Consider the following 22289-nt stretch of genomic DNA (forward strand, 5'->3'; position numbering starts at 1 on the left):
GATCCAAATCATTAGGGTTAATTGGATCAGGGAGTAGTTCCATTGTCTGTTCCTAGGCAACTGTCTCTTAGACTGCAAATTTTTCCAGCCATAGCTGATCTCTTCAGTCCAGCAACAATTTAAAGTCACGGTTTCATATGATGAAATTAATATGCCTCTTTCGTAGCGGGGAGGGGTCTTCATGATAGCCTTGTATACTCATCAACCACACCTGCATCATTTAGCAGCATTTTTAACCTTTGACAATTAAGGTAGCAAATTGTCTATGTAACTTTAAGACAACTTGCTTATTTCTCTGATTCTTATGACTTGATGCCTTCAATACTTGTCCAACACTCTGAAGAGAAACACCAGGTTTTGTTATAACAATGTCATGACTGGATAAATTGCAGATACACTGACATTCCAGAAATAATTGCCTCATCATGTTCCATGTGAAGTTTCATTTGTGCCTTTTTCATTGGTTTACTCAACAGCATAGGTATCTCACTAGAGACTACATCAGTACTTATAAAATGGCTTAGTCCAGCTATTTTATATGGAATTACATCTCTCTTTGGTGACCTTATTATGCCGTCATCAAACCTAAAGCAAGTAGTACTTTTATATTCCTTAACCTTGCATCTATTCTGACTACTCAGTGAATAAAGGTAACATTTTAACCAATCTATTCTACATACTGTCCAAGATCAAACACTATTCAGCACTGTATAACTAAACGAGTCTACATTCATCACAGGACTAAAACTCGTTGTGACCAATATAATTTGTTCAGATTAGCATTATTTTCATCGTCCTCTCAGAATTCTCTGCATCTTGTGTCTTTTCAAGGACCCAGCCTTCTTGCTTTGGGTAGTTCATCGCATAATGATACTTCAAATCACTCCTGAAGTACCTATTAACTACTCCTTTTGCATTCGTGAGATTCATTTGCCTATTATTGCTGATTCAATTCTGTCTTATATTCTAATAGCCATATCTACTAAAGGTGCTTTCATCCTCATTCTGCCCGTCACCTGTGTACAGTACCATCTCGAAATCTGGCATTGAGTCTTCTATTCTGTGTCACTGCAGAATCTCCCATTTGTTCCATGAAGACTGAAGAAAATGACTTTTCCCCACAAATGTTTTCAAGGCAGCAGACATGTGATTCAACAGGGTCTCCCTGTCCAAGAACTGAACACCATTTGGAACCAATAGCCTGCCCATATAAGGCACTTTAGCACAATGCAGCAATTTAAATGCTAGTACTGATCCAGGGATCCCTAAATTGAATTTCATAGATCTTTCATACAATGTGTTCAAATCCATGATTTATTCCTCCATGGATTGACCAACATTTTCCAAAATTTATCAAATTCTGACCATGCCTCTTAAGCATTTAACAGATCATCTTTCTTCCAGATTTCATTCAAGAACTCGAATAGAAGTTCCAAATCTACATCAGTATCTAACAGTCAGGCATCCAGCTCACAAAATACTTCTGATTTTACTTCTGGTAGGAAGTGACAATGCCAAGGCCATACTGTGTTTCCTCTTTGGTAGGTGTTACGACCAGCTGAGAATGGGCTCTAGGGTTCCCTCTCAGCCTTCACCTGGTCTTACCGTAACAGGGTTTTATTTTTAAACACACCTATTTTTTTTTTTAGCTCCCCCTCAGTGAATCCTTGTTCACTAGCTTCCAATTATAATCAAAGAAACTAGCCAAACAGGTTTCCTTCGGTGTAAAGAAAAAAAGTTGAACTTTATTAAACTTAAACTCTAATTCGGTTAACACCTACGGAAACGCAACGCGCCCACGCTAGCATGCATACGTGAGACACACATGCAGATAGAGACAGAAAAGCGAAGAAATAAAGTGGACAGGTTTGAGGCAATATCTGAAGATGGTTTTAGTTACTGATCTTTCAACTCACTGTAAAATCCTTGATTGTAGGTAGGTCTTGCTTTTCGTTGGGGACCAGTATTCTTCTTGAACCTTGTTCAATGTAGGAGACTTTTCTCTCGAAGTTCATGTGCCCTCAGTGGGTCCAGAGGCTTGTGAGAAAGAGATGGGAGCAGACAGGAGAGGTCTTCTCACTTCAGGAGAAAATTTTTTTTTCCAGTTCAAACTCTTTGTACAATTCAGAAAAACCCAGGTTGCCAAGCAAGTTAGTCATGTGACTAGCTGATCTGACCACGTCAGTTTGTGGATTCTTGTCTTAGCTGACCCTGGAATGTTTCTTTTTACACACAATACCTGGTGCTCAAAGTCCATTGTGGGCTAAATTGGAGCAGGAAATAGCCCCTTTGTCCCTCCAAGCATCGTCTGTTAGTATGCAAATGTTTTTTCCAGCCACAGCTGATCGGTTTAATGAGTCATTTTCTCGCTCCAGTAACAGTTTAAAATCAATGTTCAGATGACAAAATTAATATGCCTGATTCTTGGCAGGTGGGGGCCTGCATGACAGTAGGGATGTAACCTGTGTCCACATATCTACATCATTCTTCCACTAGTCATATGGTTCAGACTCAGAACATTGGACAGTAATCATACCCCGACAATTTACACTTGCTTTCTGCCATTTTTCACAATGGTTATTGGGATTGTAGTTTTATGCTTGATTTTCTCTTATATTCCAAACTTCATCTTTAGGCAACCATTTTCTGCTCCACGTTCTATTCCAGAAAGCCAGTTGGTGAAGGATAGAACTAGAGCAAATCTTTACATACCTTTATATTTATTTACAGTTACAAATTACAAGCATACACTTCCTAATCCAACCACCAGTTTTAGCCTGCGTCTATTTATAGGGGCTAAAGTGAATGCCCAATTAATGTCCACCACTTGCATACAATTAAACACAATTAATATACAATTAACAACCATTGACCAGAAACTTAACTGGACAAGCCACATAAATACTGTGGCGACAAGAGCAGGTCAGAGGCTCGATGTTGTGCGGAGAGTAACTAACCTGCTGACTCCCCAAAGTCTTTCCACCATCTACAAGGCAGAAGTCTGGAATCTGATGAGATACTAGCCTGCATGAGCATAGCTCCAACCACACTCAAGAAGTACGACTCCATCCAGGAGAAGGCAACCTGCTTAATTGGCATCCCATCCACCAATAGTGCACTGTGGTTGCTGTGTGTACCATCTACAAGATGTACGAAAGCAAGGCTTCAACAGCATCTTGCAAATGCACAACCTCTACTGCCTAGAAGAACAAGAGCAGCAGGCACATGGGAATGTCACCACTTGCAAGTTCCCTTCCAAGTTACACACTATCCTAACTTGGAAATATATCATCATTCCTTCATCGTCACTGGGTCATAATCCTAGAACTCCCTATTTAACAGTAATGTGGGTGAACCGACATTGACTGCAGCAGTTCAAGGAGGTGGCTCACCACAAGCTTCTGAAGGGTAGTTAGGGCTGGGCAATAAATGCTAGCCTTGCCAGTGATGCCTACATCCCCTGAATGAATTAAAAACTCAGGCCTCAAAATTCATACTGCTGATAGGTTGCCACTTCCTCCTGAGGCGCTGATTACATTCACCTATTTAGGAAAAGTTATAGAGACTTTATTCTCTCAAAGGAAGCCTATTAGTTGATCAGGATGTGATTGAATTTACCAGAGGAATAATGTGACAAATCTGCATTCTGGCATTCCACCTTGGAATCCATTTATAGTTCATTTCAATTTGCTGTGCCAAATTCAAGCCAAGAGGGAAACCAGCAACCACAGAAGTATAGAACCGCAAAAAAAACATCAGTGGGAGGCAGAAGGTCCGTCCTTCCTGATTGCCTGCCCCTCTTCTGCGGTTATGTTTGCACCCGAGTGTCCCTGGAGAAGGAGCATGAGGTGTCCGCCAGCACGCTTAAAGTCTTCCATGACTGGTGGGCACCGCAGGGACTGGAGTGCATTGTCGATGCCAAGAATGGTATTGTAATTTGAGTTTTTTGTTTATTTATTTGATTTTAATAAAGCTATTTTTAAAAATATGTATATAAAAGGGGGCCTGAGGAATAAAGACCCCCTCGACATACAATATATAAAAGGGGCCTGGGGTATAATGGCCACCTTATATAAAAAAAAAAGAAAAGTGGGAGGGAGAAATGGGTGAAAACATCCTGACCTTAAATCTTTTTAAATGGCACTGGGCCAGCAACATGAAAATTTGCCTTGCTAATGCAACACAGGCTAGCTAGAGCTCCATGTTTCCTGCAGTATTGTACTTTACAAGGGGAGGTTCCCAATAAAGGCCTGCTTGGGTCTGCAAATGAAACCCAACCCGAGCCCGAGCTGACCCCGGCCCAAGTCCTTCCATTTTTCCCCGCGCCCAACCAGGCCATCAGTTAACCTACCTTCTGTTTTTCACTTTGCTCTTTCCCTGCACAAGTTTAAAATAACCATAACAAAACCACCTTCAAAGTCCAAAAAGTAAATTAACATTAGAGTCACTTACCTGAGGTGGTGATAGAGTGTGTCCGATCTGGCCCGACCGAGCCCGAATGCTGGATCCGGAAGTGCGACCTGACCCGAACCAGATACATGTCGTCGGGTCCCGTCGGGTAGCAGGCCTCTAACTCCCAGTCTTTGGAGACACGCGCCTTGCACTAGTGTCTCTAGAGGAGTCACTGCGGCACAGTGGCGCAGTGGTTAGCACCGCAGCCTCACAGCTCCAGGGACCCGGGTTCAATTCTGGGCACTGCCTGTGTGGAGTTTGCAAGTTCTCCCTGTGTCTGCGTGGGTTTTCTCCGGGTGCTCCGGTTTCCTCCCACAAGCCAAAAGACTTGCAAGTTGGTAGGTAAATTGGCCATTATAAATTGCCCATAGTATAGGTAGGTGGTAGGGAAATAGAGGGATAGGTGGGGATGTGGTAGGAATATGGGATTCGTGTAGGATTAGTATAAATGGGTGGTTGATGGTCGGCACAGACTCAGTGGGCCGAAGGGCCTGTTTCAGTGCTGTATCTCTAAACTAAACTAAATGGGTTATAGAACTTAAGACAATTGAATCAAAACTACTATATTATTTCAAAGACTTGGCCTGAAGCAAGGCAATTAACTGTTTAGAAGCAAAATTAAAAACAATGCCTTACAACCGCAGCTCCAGCTCTACACGACTGTTTGATTTCGTGCACTTACCACAAGTAATTGACAAAAAATCTTTCACAGATTTATACCCTCAAAATGGCACACAAGCTTTGATAAAGGGAAACAGCAACAGATCACAAATTCCTTTTAGTTCCACTCAGATTCAAATCTCAGGTTTATTATAGGTGGTGTCCTTTTTACATCATGTGATCTGTTCCCTAGAAGGAAGAGGACAAGATGGACATTATACCAAGAAAATCAGCCTAACGATGGCTATGGGCAATCTGTACTGAAGCTCTTTAGACTTAGGTAGGTGGACTGTACACAAGTGGGGAGAATGTACGCTCCATTTCAAGCAACTTAAGCTCTACTTGTGTGAACATCTCATTAGAATTAGAATGATAATTCAATAAAGGAAAAGGTACTACATGACAAGGTGCTGAGTCCCCAACCTGAGTGGGTCAGCGAAATTCGTTTTGGGTTGCTCTAGTAATGAGCTGGCACAGACACGATGGCCAAACAACCGTCGATGTTGTAAGTGCCTTTGGGTCTATACTTCTAGTAAAGAATTAGATTTGATTGTTGATATTTTGCTGAGTCCAGCAATACATTCTCAGACAAATACGGTGAGGAAAACAGCTGCAGTTATAGCCTCTAACCACTATCCAACAGTTGGAACTGCAGAGGTGAGGATGAGATGTGGCTTGCAGTGGTAGGTCCACACTGCCCTTCGTCGTCTTCTTCTTCTTCTGTCCAGCAGGAATGAGGATGACTTGCTTCCATTCCAGGATTGTGGGTCCTTAGGTGACTGAATAGTCCAATTCTGGATCCGCACACTCTGCCACAGGTGTGGCAGATGGTGTTTGGTTAGGTGAGTGAATGGGATACTCGAATTTCTAAACACTCTTTCTGTTGTAGGCACTTGGTTGCTGCCTGGGCATGTCGACGTTGTTCGAACTGGCTGGCACCTTCACAGATGCGTCTTCTCCATTTTGGGCAGTCTCGGGCAAGAGATTCCCATGAATCAGTGGAGATGTCACATTTTTTCAGGGAGGCTTAAAGGACATCCTTGTAGAGTTTCCTCTGCCCTCCTGGTAGTCTCTTGTCATGACGGAGCTTGGAGTAGAAAGCTTGTTTTGGAAGTCTTGTGTCAGGCATGCAGATGATGTGGCCCACCCAATGTAACTGACTAGCCATGACCAGTGTCTTGATACTGTGGAAGTTGGCCTGAGAGAGGACACCGATATTGCAGCGCCTGTCCTGCCACTGAATTTGCAGGATTTACGGAGGCATCGCTGGTGATATCTCTCCAGGGCTTTGAGATGTCTGCTGTAGAGTATCCATGTTTCCGACGCATACAGGAGTGCACAGTGTTACCCTGTAGACCACAAGCTTAGTGCCAGGTTTGAGGTCTTTGTCATCAAACACTCTTTTCCTCAGACGTCCAAAGTCTGCACTGGCACACTGGAGGAGATGCTGAGTTTCACTGTCAATGTCTGCCTTTGCTGAGAGGAGGCTCCCAAGGTGATCCACATAGTCCAATGGTTCGCTGTGGATCTTGATAGTTGGAGGGTAGTGTTGCGCTGTGGGAGTATGCCTAGTTCATGACGTGAGAAGGTAGCAATCGGCCTTCATCTTGATTGCTGCAGTCCTTGTTTTGAAAGCGCTCCCACAATTGTGCAGGACAAGAAATTACAGCAGCCCAACCCAGTGATGACAGAAGAATATATCATATGTCCAAGTCAGGGTAGTACGTGACTTAGCGAATGTATTGGACAACACTGCTCTAACAGCCACATGCGGATAATTGGGAATCCGGATGTGGTTAACTGCATTTCTGATTAGTAAACAAAATATGAATATTAGACATCTTCGTTGGACATTTGATCTCATATTTGCATAGAAAATACATACATACTTTAAAATGGTAAGACGAAAAGCAGAGAAGTGAATGTTTTTGATCATCGTTAGTGTTTTACTTTCTTAATCACGAAATTGTGGTAGCTGTTAAGTAAATATACACATATGAAATAGATTTACCTGTACTATGCGAGTCTATTAAGGCATTTTCTACTAAAAGTAGTTGCTGTGGCTAAAATGCTGTTGCCATAGCCCTAGCTATGATTAGTCAGCAATTTCTATTGGACAATACTGTCATGGAGGAGAACTGGGAGCAGATGGAGGTCCCATGACACTGCTGCTCTTGTCACATTGATGCCAGTGTCAATGCCATATTCACTTGGCTAGAGGAACGACTAGTTTTGGTGCACAGGTCCTTAGCACTACTTGTTATTGTCAGGGCCCATTACCTTTGTTGTGTCCAATACTTCTGCAACAGGTAGCAAGAACTGCAAAAAAAAAAAAGCCAACAAAACATCTCCAGATGAGTTTCGTTGCTGTTGATCTGAGATTCTTGGCTTTACAGCACAAAACAGCAACCCATTTCTGTGATTTTCTTTAAAAGACTTACATTTATATCGCGCCTTTCATGACCTCGGGACTTACCAAAGCGCTTTAAAGCTAATGAAGCACTTTTGAAGTGTAGTCTCCATTGTAATGTAGAATATGCAGCAGCCAATTTACACACAGCAAACTCCTACAAACAGGAATGTAATAATGGCCAGACAATCTTTTTTTTTTATAAAGTGATGTTAATGGGGGAATAAATATTGTCTAGGGCACTGGGGATTACCCTCCTCCTCTGCTTCGAAATAGTGCTATGGAATCTTTTATGTCCACCTAAGAGAGCAGATGTGGCCTTGGTTTAATATCTCAGCCAAAAGGCAGCATAGCCTCAGTACTTTTTGTTCTCAAGCCTCTGGAATGGAACCTGAACCCATAACCTGCTGACGCAAGAGACAAGACTGCTACCAACTGAGCCATGGCTGACAAAATCATAAGATAATTTTTGCCAAGATTACAAGATAATTATGATGAGGGGGTTGTTCATGCAGAGTCTAAAGTCCTCCAAATCTGGAATCCAACTGCTTGTTATTTGATTCTAGGGGCTTTTCTTTCCACAACACTCAAGTCTATTCCATACATGATCACTCTAAATTTACCTTTTACTAGTTTGTACTGCTGTCTTTTTGTCCTATTCTCAGAATTTAATATAATATTCCAGATTTACCCTTTCCATTCCCATAAATATGTTATGTACCTCTAAATGGTGTTTTCGTGCCATGCTGAATAGCTCAAGTTTCTCGATGCTTTCCTCTTAACTCAGACCAACACTCGGGATCAGTCTCATTGCTTCAATGACTTGAATCTCTCTTTGGTGCCTTGGGCTGACAAAGATGAACATAGTACTCAAAGTGCAGTCTGAACAGAGCACTGCACAGTTTGGTAATTATTCTCTCACACTTGTGTTCGACTATTTTAGTTATATAGTTTAATGTTCTATTAACTTTGTTGATTGATGCTCTGCATTGGTTATAAATGTTGAGTGTCAAGTCAAAGAAGATGCCGAGGTCTCTTTCAGCTTTGTCCTTAGTTTTTCTCCTCTCCTGCACACCTGAAGGCATGGACTACTCCTGGGGAACAATGTCACACATGCTGGGCATACATTGTTCAAACAGCCACATTTCATGTATAGGCCTAGTGGTGGCAGGCTTTTTTAAAATTCTGTCACGATATGTGGGTGTCGCTGGCTAAGCCAGCATTTATTCCCCATCCCCAACTGCCCTTGAGAAGGTGGTGAAGAACCACATTCATGAACCGCTGCAGTCCATGTGGTGTTAGGAAGGGAGTTCCAGGATTTTGACCCAGCGACAGTGAAGGAACGGCGATATAGTTCCAAATCAGGACAGTGGGTGGCTTGGAGGGAAAATTGCAGGTGGTCGTGTTCCCATGTGTCTGCTGCCCTTATCCTTCTAGGTGGTAGAGGTCGTGGAAGGTACTCTCGAAGGAGCCTTGTTGAATTGTTGCTGTGCATCTTGCAGATGGTACACGCTACTGCCACTGTGCGGTGGTGGAGGGAGTGAATGTTGAATGTGCTGAATGGGGTGCCAAATCAAGCGGGCTGCTTTGTCCTGGATGGTGTCGAGCTTCTTGAGTGTTGTTGGAGCTGCACCCATCCAGGCAAGTGAAGAGTATTCCATCACACTCCTGACTTGTGCCTTGTAAATGGTGGACAGGCTTTGAGGAGTCAGGTGGTGGGTTACTCACCACAGATTTCCCAGCCTTTGTAGCTACAGTACTTATATGGCTAATCCAGTTCAGTTTCTGGCCAATGGTAACCCCCAGGATGCTGATGGTGGGGATTCAGCGATGTTAATGCTATTGAATGTCATGGGGAGATGGTTGGATTCTTTCTTGTTGGAGATGCCTGGCACTTGTGTGGCACAAATATAACTTGCCACATATCAGCCCAAGCCTGAATGTTATCCAGGTTTTGCTGCATATGGACAAGGACGGCTTCAGTATCTGAGGAGTCACAAATGGGGCTGAACATTGTTCGCTGATGACTGCACATCGCCACATTATGATGGAGGGAAGGTCACTGATAAAGCAGCTGAAGATGGTTGGGCCGAGGGCACTTCCCTGAGGAATCCTGCAGTGATGGCCTGGACTGAGATGATTGATCTCCAACAACCACACCATCTTCCTTGTGTTAGGCATGACTCCAGCCAGCAGAGAGTTTTCCCCATGATTCCCCAGTTTTGCTAGGGCTCCACACTCGGTCAAATGCTGCCTTGATGTCCAGGGCAGTCACTCTCACCTCACCTCTTGAATTCAGCTCTTCTGTCCATGTTTGGACCAAAGCTGTAATGAGGTCAGAAGCTGAGTGGCCCTGGTGGAACCCAAACTGAACATCAGTGAGCAGGTTATTACTTGAATAAGTGCTGCTTGAAAGCACTGTGGAAGACACTTTCCATCACTTTGCTGATAATCGAGAGCAGACTGTTGGGGCAGTAATTGGCCGGGTTGGATTTGTCCTGCTTTCTGTGAGCAGGACATATCTGGGCAATTTTCCACATTGTCGCGTAGATGCTACCGTTGTAGCTGTACTGGAACAGCTTGGCTAGGGGCACAGCCAGTTTTGGAGCAAACGTCTTCAGTACTATTGCCGGAATGTGGTCAGGGCCCAAATAGCCTTTGCAGCATCCAGTGCCTTAAGCTGTATCTTGATATCAATAAAAGCAAAATACTGCGGATGCTGGAAATCTGAAATAAAAACAAGAAATGCTGGAAATACTCAGCAGGTCTGGCAGCATCTGTGGAGAGAGAAGCAGAGTTAATGTTTCTGGTCAGTGACCCTTCTTCGGAACTGGCAAATATTAGAAATGTCAAAGGTTATAAGCAAGTAAAGCGGGGGTGGGGCAAGAGATAACAAAGGAGAAGGTGTAGATTTTACAAGGCCACAGAATAGCTGACCAAAAGGTCATGGAGCAAAGGCAAACAATATGTTAATGGTGTGTTGAAAGACAAAGGGAGGGGAAGATGCGTTTGGTAGTGGTCAAGACCCTTGTAGGGTTTTACTTGTACTTCTTTCAATGTAGTATACTGTACTCGCTGCTCACAATATGGTCTCCTCTACATTGGGGAGACTGGGTGACCGCTTTGCGGAACACCTCCGCTCAGTCCGCAAGCAGGACCCCGAGCTTCCGGTTGCTTGCCATTTCAACACTACCCCTGCTCTAATGCTCTCATCTCTATCCTGGGCTTGCTGCAGTGTTCCAGTGAACATCAACGCAAGCTCGAGGAACAGCATCTCATTTACCGATTAGGCACACTACAGCCTGCCGGACAGAACATTGAGTTCAATAATTTCAGAGCATGATGGGGCCCCCATTTTACTTTTATTTTTAGTTATTTTTTCTTTTTTTACATTTTTTTTGTATGTTTATTTCATTTCATCTTAGTTTGTTCAGTTTGCTTACCCACTTTTTTTTCATGTTTGTACTTGCTGCTGTTCAATCTTCAGTCCGTTAACACCCTATCTGTACTAATGCTTTGTCTTTCAACACACCATTAACATATTGTTTGCCTTTGCTCCATGACCTTCTGGTCAGCTATTCTGTGGCCTTGTCCAATCTACACCTTCTCCTTTGTTATCTCTTGCTCCACCCCCGTTTCACTTGCTTATAACCTTCGCCATTTCTAATATTTGCCAGTTCCGAAGAAGGGTCACTGACCAGAAACGTTAACTCTGCTTCTCTCTCCAGAGATGCTGCCAGACCTGCTGAGTATTTCCAGCATTTCTTGTTTTCATTTCTTGATATCAATAATTGGAAGGGTGGGTCATTACAGCACAATCCAATTCTGTCCTCACTCTAATGCACACGTATTCACTTTCCAGCATGAATCACTTGGTAGTGATCTACAGCAAGAATCGTGGCTGAAAATTCTTTCCAAATTCTTGCACCCATTTGGCTTCAGAAAGAAACAAAAACATTCCAAAGCTTTCACAGCCAATTAAGTACTTTCAAAGTGCAGTTACTATTATAAAATAGGAAATGCAGCAGCCAAAATGGACATTCTAAGCTCCCATAAACAGCAATAAAGTAAATGACCAGATCATCTGTTTTCAGTGTTGATTGAAGGATAAACATAGGCCAGGACACTGGGAAAACTCTTCTTGCTCTTCTTTGAATAGTGCCACAGGATCTTGTACAACTAGCTGAGAGGACAGACAGAGCCTCAATTAGCATCTTACCTGAAAGGCGGCATCTCCAACAGTGCAGCACTCCCTCAGTACTACACAGAGGTGTCAGCAGATTATTTGCTCAAGACTCTGTATTGGGGCTTGAACACTAAAGAGGTGAGAGCACTAATACTGAGCTAAGGCTGACACCTTGATTTTCTGTTGCCTAACACATCACTGCTCTCATTTTCAAATCCTGCCATGGCCTCACTTTGTTTCCCTGTTCTTCAGCTCTATTTCCCAGCCCACACTCTCCACATCTCCAACTCCAGTCTACTGCACACTTCCATTTTCCATCTGCTCCATCAGTGGCAGAACGGTTAGGCCTCCTCTTCCTATATCCCTCTGCCTCATTACCTCTCTTTACACATCTCCTCAAAACCTGTGTCACTGACTGCACCTTTGCTCATCTCCTATAACCTTCGCTGGTTCCTACTCAGTGTCCTCTAATCTGCTATAAAGTGCTGCGAGAAGAGTTAATATTTTTAACATAAAAGGCGCTATGCAAGTTTTGGCTGTACTGTCACTCCACTTGTGGTCACTTTGGACCCTGAGGCCCTCTAGTCTATATAGATTGTAGAACAACTTTATTGAGCCACTGGGGATCTTTTTTCAGGTATAATTGGCAGCTCTTGACACAATGAAAGGCACATCAAATACAATCCCTCCAGCCAAAAAATTCCTCAGACTGGATTTCACATCCAAGTCACTTTGACTCACAAGGACAAACGAAGGTAAATGTTAGTGGGATTGTGCAAATAGGTTATTGGGATTCTTAGCTGTAAGGAATAGAATCATAGGGTAGATAATATACAATAGATTATTGTTCTGAGGTCAAAATCTAATTAGCTCAAAATGTATTGACCAGAGTAAAAAAATGTAGCACATGGAATATTTTGCATCACCCAAGGCTGTCAACATCCTCACACATGAATTTTGTTGAGATACTTGCACTAAATGCAGGTGAGAAAACGATTCCAGTCACACAACCAGATTTATGCTACCTGTCACCAGGTGCACAATAATAATCTAATTAGTCGCTTGGCAGTACAGAACTTAAATATTGCTGGAATAAAGAGACACATGCTGTTACAGCTTTTCATCTTGCACTCATCAGAACAGATGCAAGAATGCCAAATTTTAAAGGGAGCAACAATTTATACTGCATGAGAAAAGGGTGCGGATTGATTTCTTCGTGACAATGCCTCGACCACGCACCAGAGAACTATTGTTCCCCACGCTATTGCTTAATACAAAAAAGACACAATGCCTGCACATGTTCCTTTTGCCTGCAGAGGACAGGTCACTGCGTATGAATATATGTAGCTTCTAGCATAAGCGAGCCACACTGCAAGCCTGACTGATAATCTTAAATTGGTTGTTAGTGTAATTCTTAGCACACTTGGGAGAACCTAATTTCAAAATACAGACTTTATTTTATTACTAGTCATCTCAATGATCATTTTTGGGCATGCTCAGTACCCTGGAGGAAGTGCATACCCATAGCAGATTTGTTTTAAAAAATAAACCCACAAAATGTTATTTTAAACGTCTAGCATATACTCTGTCTAATCAGAGTGTACCCCAGGAAAGCAGTATTGAAAAAAATCCAGAAGTCTGAGTTAATATTGATAAACTACTCAAGTTTCACTCATTTTGTTATATCTATATATAATCTCAAACCACAGTAGCTTACTGTATTGAGAAAAACTAGACTTTTATCCTACATATCCAAAGAGAAGTTTCTCCAAACTCAGGAAAAAAACTGTCTCTACCTAGACGACCAGATGGGATGAAAGCCAAACATTCAAACAGAAACAACTTCGCCTCCCTGATTCCAGAGATAAACTTTTCTAAAGAAAACTCAGCTGAACTAGTTTGTAAAGATCAATTTGCAAGGTTGGTTCAAAGTAACATTTTTGGTCCATTTTGCTCTGGCGAGATCTGCACTGGAAGATGGCAATACCTACATTCCCCTCCTGATTCTTACACTTATCTTAGGACAATCATTTAACAGTCACAATGTGAATATTTACTCTACAAATATTTTTTTCCCAGGTGTTTTGTAAATCCTATAAACTTTGAGTAAACTCAGCCAATCTGTAATATTACAGTACAGGGAATGTTATGGGCATCCATAAGTCATTGGAGGAACCCCCACACCAATACTGGAAAAATCAGATGTTGAATTACGCTCAAACAGCCGCCCCCAATCTAAATTCTTCAGTTCCTGCCTAATATTGTTATAATTAGCCTTCCCCCAATTTAGCACCTTCACCCGAGGACTACTCTTATCCTTATCCACAAGTACCTTAAAACCTATGGAATTATGGCCACTGTTCCCGAAATGCTCCCTGACTGAAACTTCAACCACCTGGCCAGGCTCATTCCCCAATACCAGGTCCAGTACGGCCCCATCCCTAGTTGGACTATCTATGTATTGTTTCAAGAAGCCCTCCTGGATGCTCCTTACAAATTCTACCCCATCCAAGCCCCTATCACTAAGTGAGTCCCAGTCAATATAGGGGAAGTTAAAATCACCCACCACTACAACCCTGTTAACTTTACATCTTTCCAAAATCTGTCTACATATCTGCTCCTCTACCTCCCGCTGGCTGTTGGGAGGCCTGTAGTAAACCCCCAACATCGTGACTGCACCCTTCCTATTCTTGAGCTCCATCCATATTGCCTCGCTGCATGACCCCTCCAAGGTGTCCTCCCGCAGTACAGCTGTGATATTCTCCTTAACCAGTAATGCAACTCCCCCACCCCTTTTACATCCCCCGCTATCCTGCCTGAAGCTTCTCAATCCTGGAACATTTAGCTGCCAATCCAGTCCTTCCCTCAACCAAGTCTCTGAAATAGCAACAGCCTAACATCAGACCGAAGCTCTGCCATCCTGCCACAACCAGTCACGAATGGTGGTAGACAATTTAAAAAATAACCAGAGGAGGCGGCTCCAAAAATACCCCCAGCCTCAATGATGGGGGAGCCCAAAACATCAGTGTGAAAAATACAGCTGAAGCATTTGCAAGATAATCCATCTCTGCCTCATCCTGAAGTCCCCAGCATCACAGATGCCAGTCTTCAGCCAATTCAATTCACTCTGCGTGATATCAAGAAACGACTGAAGGCACTGGATACAGCAAAGGCCATGAGCCCTGGTAACATTCCGGCAATAGTACGGAAGACCTCTGCTCCAGAACTGGCCGCACCCCTAGCCAAGCTGTTCCAGTACAGCTACCACCCGGCAATGAGGAAAATTGCCTGGTATGTCCTGTACACAAAAAGCAGGACAAATCCAACCCGGCCAATTAGCACCCCCATCTGTCTACTCCCAATCATTAGTAAAATGATGGATGGTGTCGTCAACATTGCCATCAAGCCGCACTTGCTTAGCAATAACCTGCTCAGCGACGCTCAGTTTGGGTTCCGCCAGGGCCTCTCCACTCCTGACCTCATTACAGCCTTGGTTCAAACATAGACAAAAGAGCTGAACTCAAGGAGGTGAGGCGAGAGTGACTGCCCTTGACATCAAGGCAGCATTTGATCGAGTATGGCATTAAGGAGCCCAAGCAAAACTGGAGTCAATAGGAATTGGGGGAAAACTCTCCAGTGGTTGAAGTCATACTTAACGCAAAGGAAGGTGGTTATGGTTATTGTAGGTCAATCATCTCAGCTCCAGGACATCAGTGCAGGAGTTCCTCAGGGTAGTGTCCTTGGCCCAACCATCTTCAGCTGCTTCATGAATGACCTTCTTTCGCTGATGATTGCCCAATGTTTAGAACTATTCGTGACTCCTCAGATACTGGAAAGAGAGAGAGACAGAGAGAGACAGAGAGAGACAGAGAGAGACAGAGAGAGACAGAGAGAGACAGAGAGAGACAGAGAGAGACAGAGAGAGACAGAGAGAGACAGAATCTAACCATCTCCCCTTGACATTCAATGGAATTATGATCACTGAATCCCCACCATCAACATCCTGGGGTTTACCATTGACCAGAAACTGAACTGGAGTAACTATATAAATACCGTGGCTACAAGAGCAGGTCAGAGGCTTGGAATCCTGCGGAGAGTAACTCACCTCCTGACTCCCCAAAGCCTGTCCACCATCTACAAGGCACAAGTCAGGAGTGTGATGGAATACTTTCCACTGGACGGTTGCAGCTCTAACAACATTCAAGAAGCGTGACACCATCCAGGACAAAGCACTCCGCTTGATTGACACCCCATCTACAAATATTCACTCCCTCCACCACTGACGCACAGAGGCAGTAGTGTGTACCATCTACAAGATGCATTGCAACGCACCAAGGCCCCTTAGACAGCATATTTCAAACCCGCAACCTCTACCTCCTAGAAGAACAAGGGCAACAGATGCATGGTAACACCACCACCTGCGAGTTCCCCTCCAAGTCACACACCATCCTGACTTGGAACTATATCGCCGTTCCTTCACTGTCACTAGGACAAAAGCCTGGAACTCCCTTCCTAACAGCATTGTGGGTGTACCTACACCACATGCACTGCAGCAGTTCAAGAAGGCAGCTCCCCAGCACCTTCTCAAGGACAATTAGGGATGGGCAATAAATACTGGCCTAGCCAGTGTCACCCAAAAAAACTCCCATGAACGAATAAAAAAAAAAAAGGTCTTTCAGAATGACAGAGGAAATTCAGGTGTGCCAATTAGGTCACATCAGGTAGCAATCTGCCACCAAGGCTCCAACCCACAGTTACTGCCCTGTCACCTCGGCCCCTAACCCACAGTTAGTGCCCCACCGCCTAGGCTCCTTGCTGAATGAAGTACAAACACAATCGACATTTGCAAAGTAATTTTTTGTGGAGATGTGCAACAGTACCGTGGTATTTCAAAACCACACACAGAATGTAGAATATTTAACACCTGCATAATGATTTTATTTAAAAACATACAGTGAGCAGCATCACTATGCACCTTGAGAGGCTGAACAGACTGTTTTGATTTATAATCACAGGATTTACTAATGTGAAATGTCCCCTAGAAAGGTTGAAGGGAGGAGGAAGAAATATCTTGTTAGAGCTTTAGTTTCCTATTGTCTGCATATCTGCACAAATGATCAAACACTTCTGTCTCTTGGAAGCATGCAGCCAAATTAGGTAAAATCTCACCACACAGAAACAGATTAAACTGAGTGCCTGAAAGAAATGATACATTCATGGAGCTCAATCTGCTGCTCTCAGAGAAAGCAGAAGTACTCAAAACAATTATACTATCCAAAACATTGCAGGCACTGGAGTTCAGCTGTAAAACTCACCCATCTGTACTCATGAAGGCTAGCTATCCTCAGGCAACAAGGCATTGGGGAGGGATATAAGCTATTGCAAAATGCATATGGTCTCTCCTTGAAAATCTTTCTAATTTGACCCTTCTCTCTGGACAGTGGCATTTCTTAATGGGATCTGGGCCCAAGGTGCTAGCAGCCTCTGGCGACTCACCCATGTAACCATTCTTCAAATGTGGGCCTAGACAGCCAATGTCGATAGCCTATCTGACCTTGGGACCATTGAACCGGGTGTACACCTGACCCTCACCTTGTAGTCACCTCCATGCATTATCCAGTAGGGGCTATCGATAGATACGAGGAACAAGATCAATGCCTTTATTTTCCCCTCTCTAGCCTTAGGACACACGTCGTAATTGTACGAAACCTAGTCCCACCCTGATTGAGGTCAGCTATCTCAGCACAGACACAGGATCAAACAAAAACAACTTGTAAGTATATAAAGTTTTTAATGCAGAAAACATCACAGGAACTTTTTTGGCTCTAAAACACTTTGAGACATCCAGTGGTCATCTTTATAGAGGGGCACATCAAAAAGAACAGAGCCATGGTGGCAGAGTTAGGTGAGGTGACCGAGAGATGGGTCAAAAAGCTGAGTTTTAAGAAGACTTTTAAAGATGAAGAGAAGCAAAGAGATTTAGAGGGAGCACTCCAGAGTGGGGCTGAAACAGCTGAAGGCTTTGCCGCTAATGGTGGAGCCAAGGAAGGAAAGGGTTCAGAGAAGTTCAGAGTTTGAGGACCGAAGTGCATGACAGAAGAAATAAGAAGAATGCAAAGATAGTGTGAGACAAGGCCATGAAAAGATCGAAAGATAAAGATTTAAAATTAGTGCATTGGGTAACAGGGACCCAATGTAGATGGAGGAGGATGGGGAGATGAATGAGTGGAACTCTGGGAAACAGGATACAGGCAGATGAGTTCTGAACAAGTCAGAGTTTGAGAGAGTAGGAGGATGGCAAAGGAATACTGGATAATTCGAGTCTACAGTTGACAGAAGCATGGTTAACAGTTTTGGCTACAGTGGGAGTGAGACAGGGCAGACACAAACCTTGGTCTGTTCGGTTCAGTGACAGTTATTTATCCACTGAAATATCAGGAGGCTCAAAGAGCAATTTCTTTTTCTCTCAGATCCATCGTACAGAAGAAAAACAGCAACTGAAAGCCACTGTCATTCTACAGATGAAAAACACAAACATTGAAAACCACAGCATGTCTTCCACTTTTTCAAGGGAATTTGCAAATAGTTAACATGTAAGAAGGCAGCACAGTGGCGCAGTGGTTAGCACCGCAGCCTCACAGCTCCAGCGACCCGGGTTCAGTTCTGGATACTGCCTGTGCGGAGTTTGCAAGTTCCTGTGACTGCGTGGGTTTTCGCCGGGTGCTCCGGTTTCCTCCCACAGCCAAAGACTTGCAGGTTGATAGGTAAATTGCCCCTAGTATAGGTAGGTGGTAGGGGAATTGAGGTAGGAATATGGGATTAATGTAGGTTTAGTATAAATGGGTGGTTGATGATCGGCACAGACTCGGTGGGCCGAAGGGCCTGTTTCAGTGCTGTATCTCTAAATAAATAAATAAAGGCAGCAAGATTTTCCCCCTTGATCCCTTTGGACACCAACAAGTGCCATCATCAAGCACTCCCTGGCCAGGGAATGGGATAGTTGGATACAGAGCGAAGCTCCCTTTACTTTGCCTCAACCCCCTTGGGATGGAGTGTTGGCTATGGAGGAGAAAAGTGATGAAAATAAAACTATTAATATCTTGTAGCACTTAATTAAATAAGAAATTGCCGGCAGCGCACTAGAGACAGAATCTGCATCACTACAACTTTATTTGCATTGTCTATACTATCCAAATCTACATGCAGCACTCTCAGCTTTTCTGGCTTAGAATTATTTCAAAGCATATCAGTGGTGACCATTCTCCCATGATAAATACAACATGCGCATCCCACCCCATTATGAGCAATGGGTAAGTCATTCAAATGTGCAGTCTGCCTTCTCAGGTGGGTATAAAAGATTCCATGGCACTATTCAAAGAATAGCAGAGGTGTTCTCCCTGGTGTTCAGGCCAAAATGTATTTGTGGGATCTTGCTGTGTACCAATTGGCTATCTTGCTTTTATTACAGTGATAACTCTTCAAAAGCATCTAATTAGCTGTGAAGCACTTTGAGGCATCCCGAGGTCATGAAAGGCACCAAATAAATGCAAGTGTTTCTTTCTCTGAGTACTTGGTGCAATGCTGCACTGAGTTACACAAATCACTGGTGAGTGTTAAGTTAATTGATTCAGGCAGGACGATGGCAATGGGGCAGTACAATCTAGCCTCTGTGTTTCTGCATCCTACTACTAATTAGCTTTGGTATGTGTTGATATTTCTGGATCAGATTTGGCCGTAATGTCACCCCTCCCATACCTGAAAAGCCTGTTGACATTCATGTCTAGGATTATGCCCCAAATCAGGTGTTTTCCCCAAAGCACAAAGCTACTTTCAATTTCCCTTCCAAGTACCATCTTGTCTCCAATACTCAAGACAGCATATACAATCATGATATTCCTCCCATTTCACACTAAAACATGGCCATGATTTTTGAACATAATCACAACACAAAATGTTCATATCGCGTTGGCAGTCTCCTCTTATGCCATGGTCTTTCTTTTGTCTCAGAAATTCTGGTCACCACGTCAGAATTAGAAAATGTCATTGGCCCCTCTGGAACTGATGTTTTCCCTCTGGATAGCAAACTGTCTGCCTGCTAACAGCATCACTGGCTTGGAATTCTGAATTGCTGAATATCAGCTTCGCCTCAGCTCCTACATCTGGTTCATCTGCTGTTTTGTCTTTGTCATCATGATACTTTTTAACACATGAAGAATTTTTGTTATACAGTACTCCTTTTGGCAACTGCACAGTCACGCTGTTCCCCTTCTTGGCAATAACCGTGTACAGCTTGGGATAATATGGTATATCAATCCTAATCTCCTCTCTCAGCAATACTTCATCACCTGGCATCACATCAGATGGTCTAGTTCTTTTTCTGTGGTCTGCATAAAACATTGCAGCACCCTTTTTCTCAGCATCAAGATTGCGAACCTCCTGATCAACTCTAATGTTCCTCAGCTCTGATCTCTTGGTGCATATATTGCATCCAAATAATAACTCAGCTGCACTTTTTCCCATCGTAGTGTGTGTAGTTGCTCTACATATGGCCACATATGACAACACCATCTCCTTCCAGTTTTGACCCTCAGCCTGAGTAACCCTCATCCATTTCTCGAAGGATTGGTTTTATCTTTCCACTTCCCTATTTGCCTTTGGCCATTTATGTGGTACTCTGTAATGGTGTATGCCTGTGACTTGGATGTAATCTGCAAAGGTCTGGGAAATGAATTGTGGCCCATTGTCTGAATACAAAGTGACTGGTAGACCATGCCTTGCAAACATTTCAGTCAATGCAAACACCGTTTTCTGTGCCATTGTAGACTTCATTACCACGTACTCATAATATCAGTAATAGTCAATCACCACTAGTATGAACTCTCATGATGGAAATGAGCCTAAGAAGTCAACTGCTGCATCCTCCCATGGTCCACCCAGTAATAATGTACTGCATACTGGTTCTGGTGGATTGGGTCTACCGACAAGTTGACATCCATGACATGTTTTGACAAACTGCTCCACATCTTTCGCCATCCCTGGCGACCATACTTTGGTTCGCAAGTTTTGCTTAGTACCAACCATTCTCAAGTAGCCCTCATGAGCTAGCATCACCAGTTGCAGTCAATGGAATTAAATATCAGGCGCTGGTAAAACAGGCAGCCATCTGATACCGCCCGTTTTGTGTCACCGCTCATGACGAATTTCTAGCCATACACTTTTAAATAACTAATGGAAACTTCCAACTCTCCGATACAGTTTCTGGGTTCAGAACTTAATATTTTTGGAAAGCTTTTGGCATACATTCTTGAAAACCCCCAGAAAAATCACATCCGCAGTGTAGTGAAATACAACTCCTCCCCCACCCCCCAAAATCCCCACAGAACTACAGTTCCTATTTCCGCTCACTGAAATATTTGCAGTAAATACGTATTCAAGAGTTCCGGAGAGATATTTTACTGAAACCATTAACATTATCAATCACAATCAACCATGCCCTTTGTTGGTGTAAGGTTCAGGGTTTAAAAAAAAATCAAACCAATGTTTAGTGAATACCGTCTCCTTATGAAAAAGTGATTGACAAGAACTGTTATTTATGGGGAGGTAAGAGAGAAGAGCAATAGACCTAAATGTCATTTTAATTATTGTTATACCAGGTCTACGTAACTTGACGACCATTCCAACATAATTTAATTCATTTTCTGTGTATTTTAACCAAACGGAAAGGATTTTCTCATAAAGATTTTGCCATTTACCTTTAAATAACGTATAAACTAGGCTCGCATTTTAAACCTGCCCAGCCGCGATCAAATCAAATGATTGCTGATTTCTTACAAGTGAGAAAGGACTGTCCTTTCATACTTCTATTAATTCTGCTTCGGAATTAGTAACCAACTTACCAGCTGCTTGTGTCCATAACGGCAGAAATGTGCACCACAGGAAGTCCTTTCAGCAGGAATCGCTTTTTATAATAATGAGGAACTAAACATTTCAGTTCCTGGCTCAGCCAGTTTGATAATTCAGCGAGCAGGAAAAGCCCAAACTTCTTCCCTCAGATACTTTCAATGCAGAAGCACACATGCCAGAATCAAATCCAACTTCCAATCAGGCTAACTCAATCAAGTCAGACAGCAGCTGATGTGTGTGGGGGCGGGTAGAGACCAGACAAGCTTAATCGCACACAGAAAACTTGATATCAGGCGCTGAACCGCAGAAATTCTGCAAGACATGCACAAAATACCGAAGGGTGTAACGGTAGTTTTTTTATTCAGCGGCATACTGATTACAAACAGCAAATAGCAGCACATTTGCAGCTCAAAAAACAATAGCTTGAAAAATATCAAAAATAAATGTTATTTCTATTCTTATTTTTGAAATAAAAATATAATGGATCCATCACTTAGGATAACAGTACATATTTTAATATATGTCTACCGTGGCTCTAAGGCCGCTGTCTCATCTACTCTCTTCCCTTTTCAGGGAAAATGACCTTATTGTATCTGTTAAAGTCGTACGCACTGTTAAGCGATGGTTGCAATTTGACTGAAACACAACCATTCTGCACATCCCACACACATTTCAAGT

At 43.1% G+C, this 22289-nt stretch overlaps 1 protein-coding gene across 2 annotated transcripts in view; it reads right to left on the reverse strand.

Moving 5' to 3' along the window:
• LOC137372279 (phospholipid-transporting ATPase VD-like) overlaps positions 1–21787 on the reverse strand; it is a 307708-nt gene extending 285921 nt beyond the window's left edge. Inside the window, exon 1 of one of the 2 annotated variants that reach the window (XM_068036018.1) lies at positions 21605–21787. The gene's annotated coding sequence lies outside the window, so the exon portion shown is untranslated. Of the gene's footprint in view, positions 1–5134; positions 5191–21604 lie in introns of those variants that run through there. The other variant, XM_068036029.1, reaches the window with a different exon arrangement.
• Between the last annotated feature and the right edge of the window lie 502 nt (positions 21788–22289).

This window comes from Heterodontus francisci, chromosome 1 (genome assembly GCF_036365525.1).
Source record: "Heterodontus francisci isolate sHetFra1 chromosome 1, sHetFra1.hap1, whole genome shotgun sequence".
NCBI lineage: Eukaryota > Metazoa > Chordata > Chondrichthyes > Heterodontiformes > Heterodontidae > Heterodontus > Heterodontus francisci.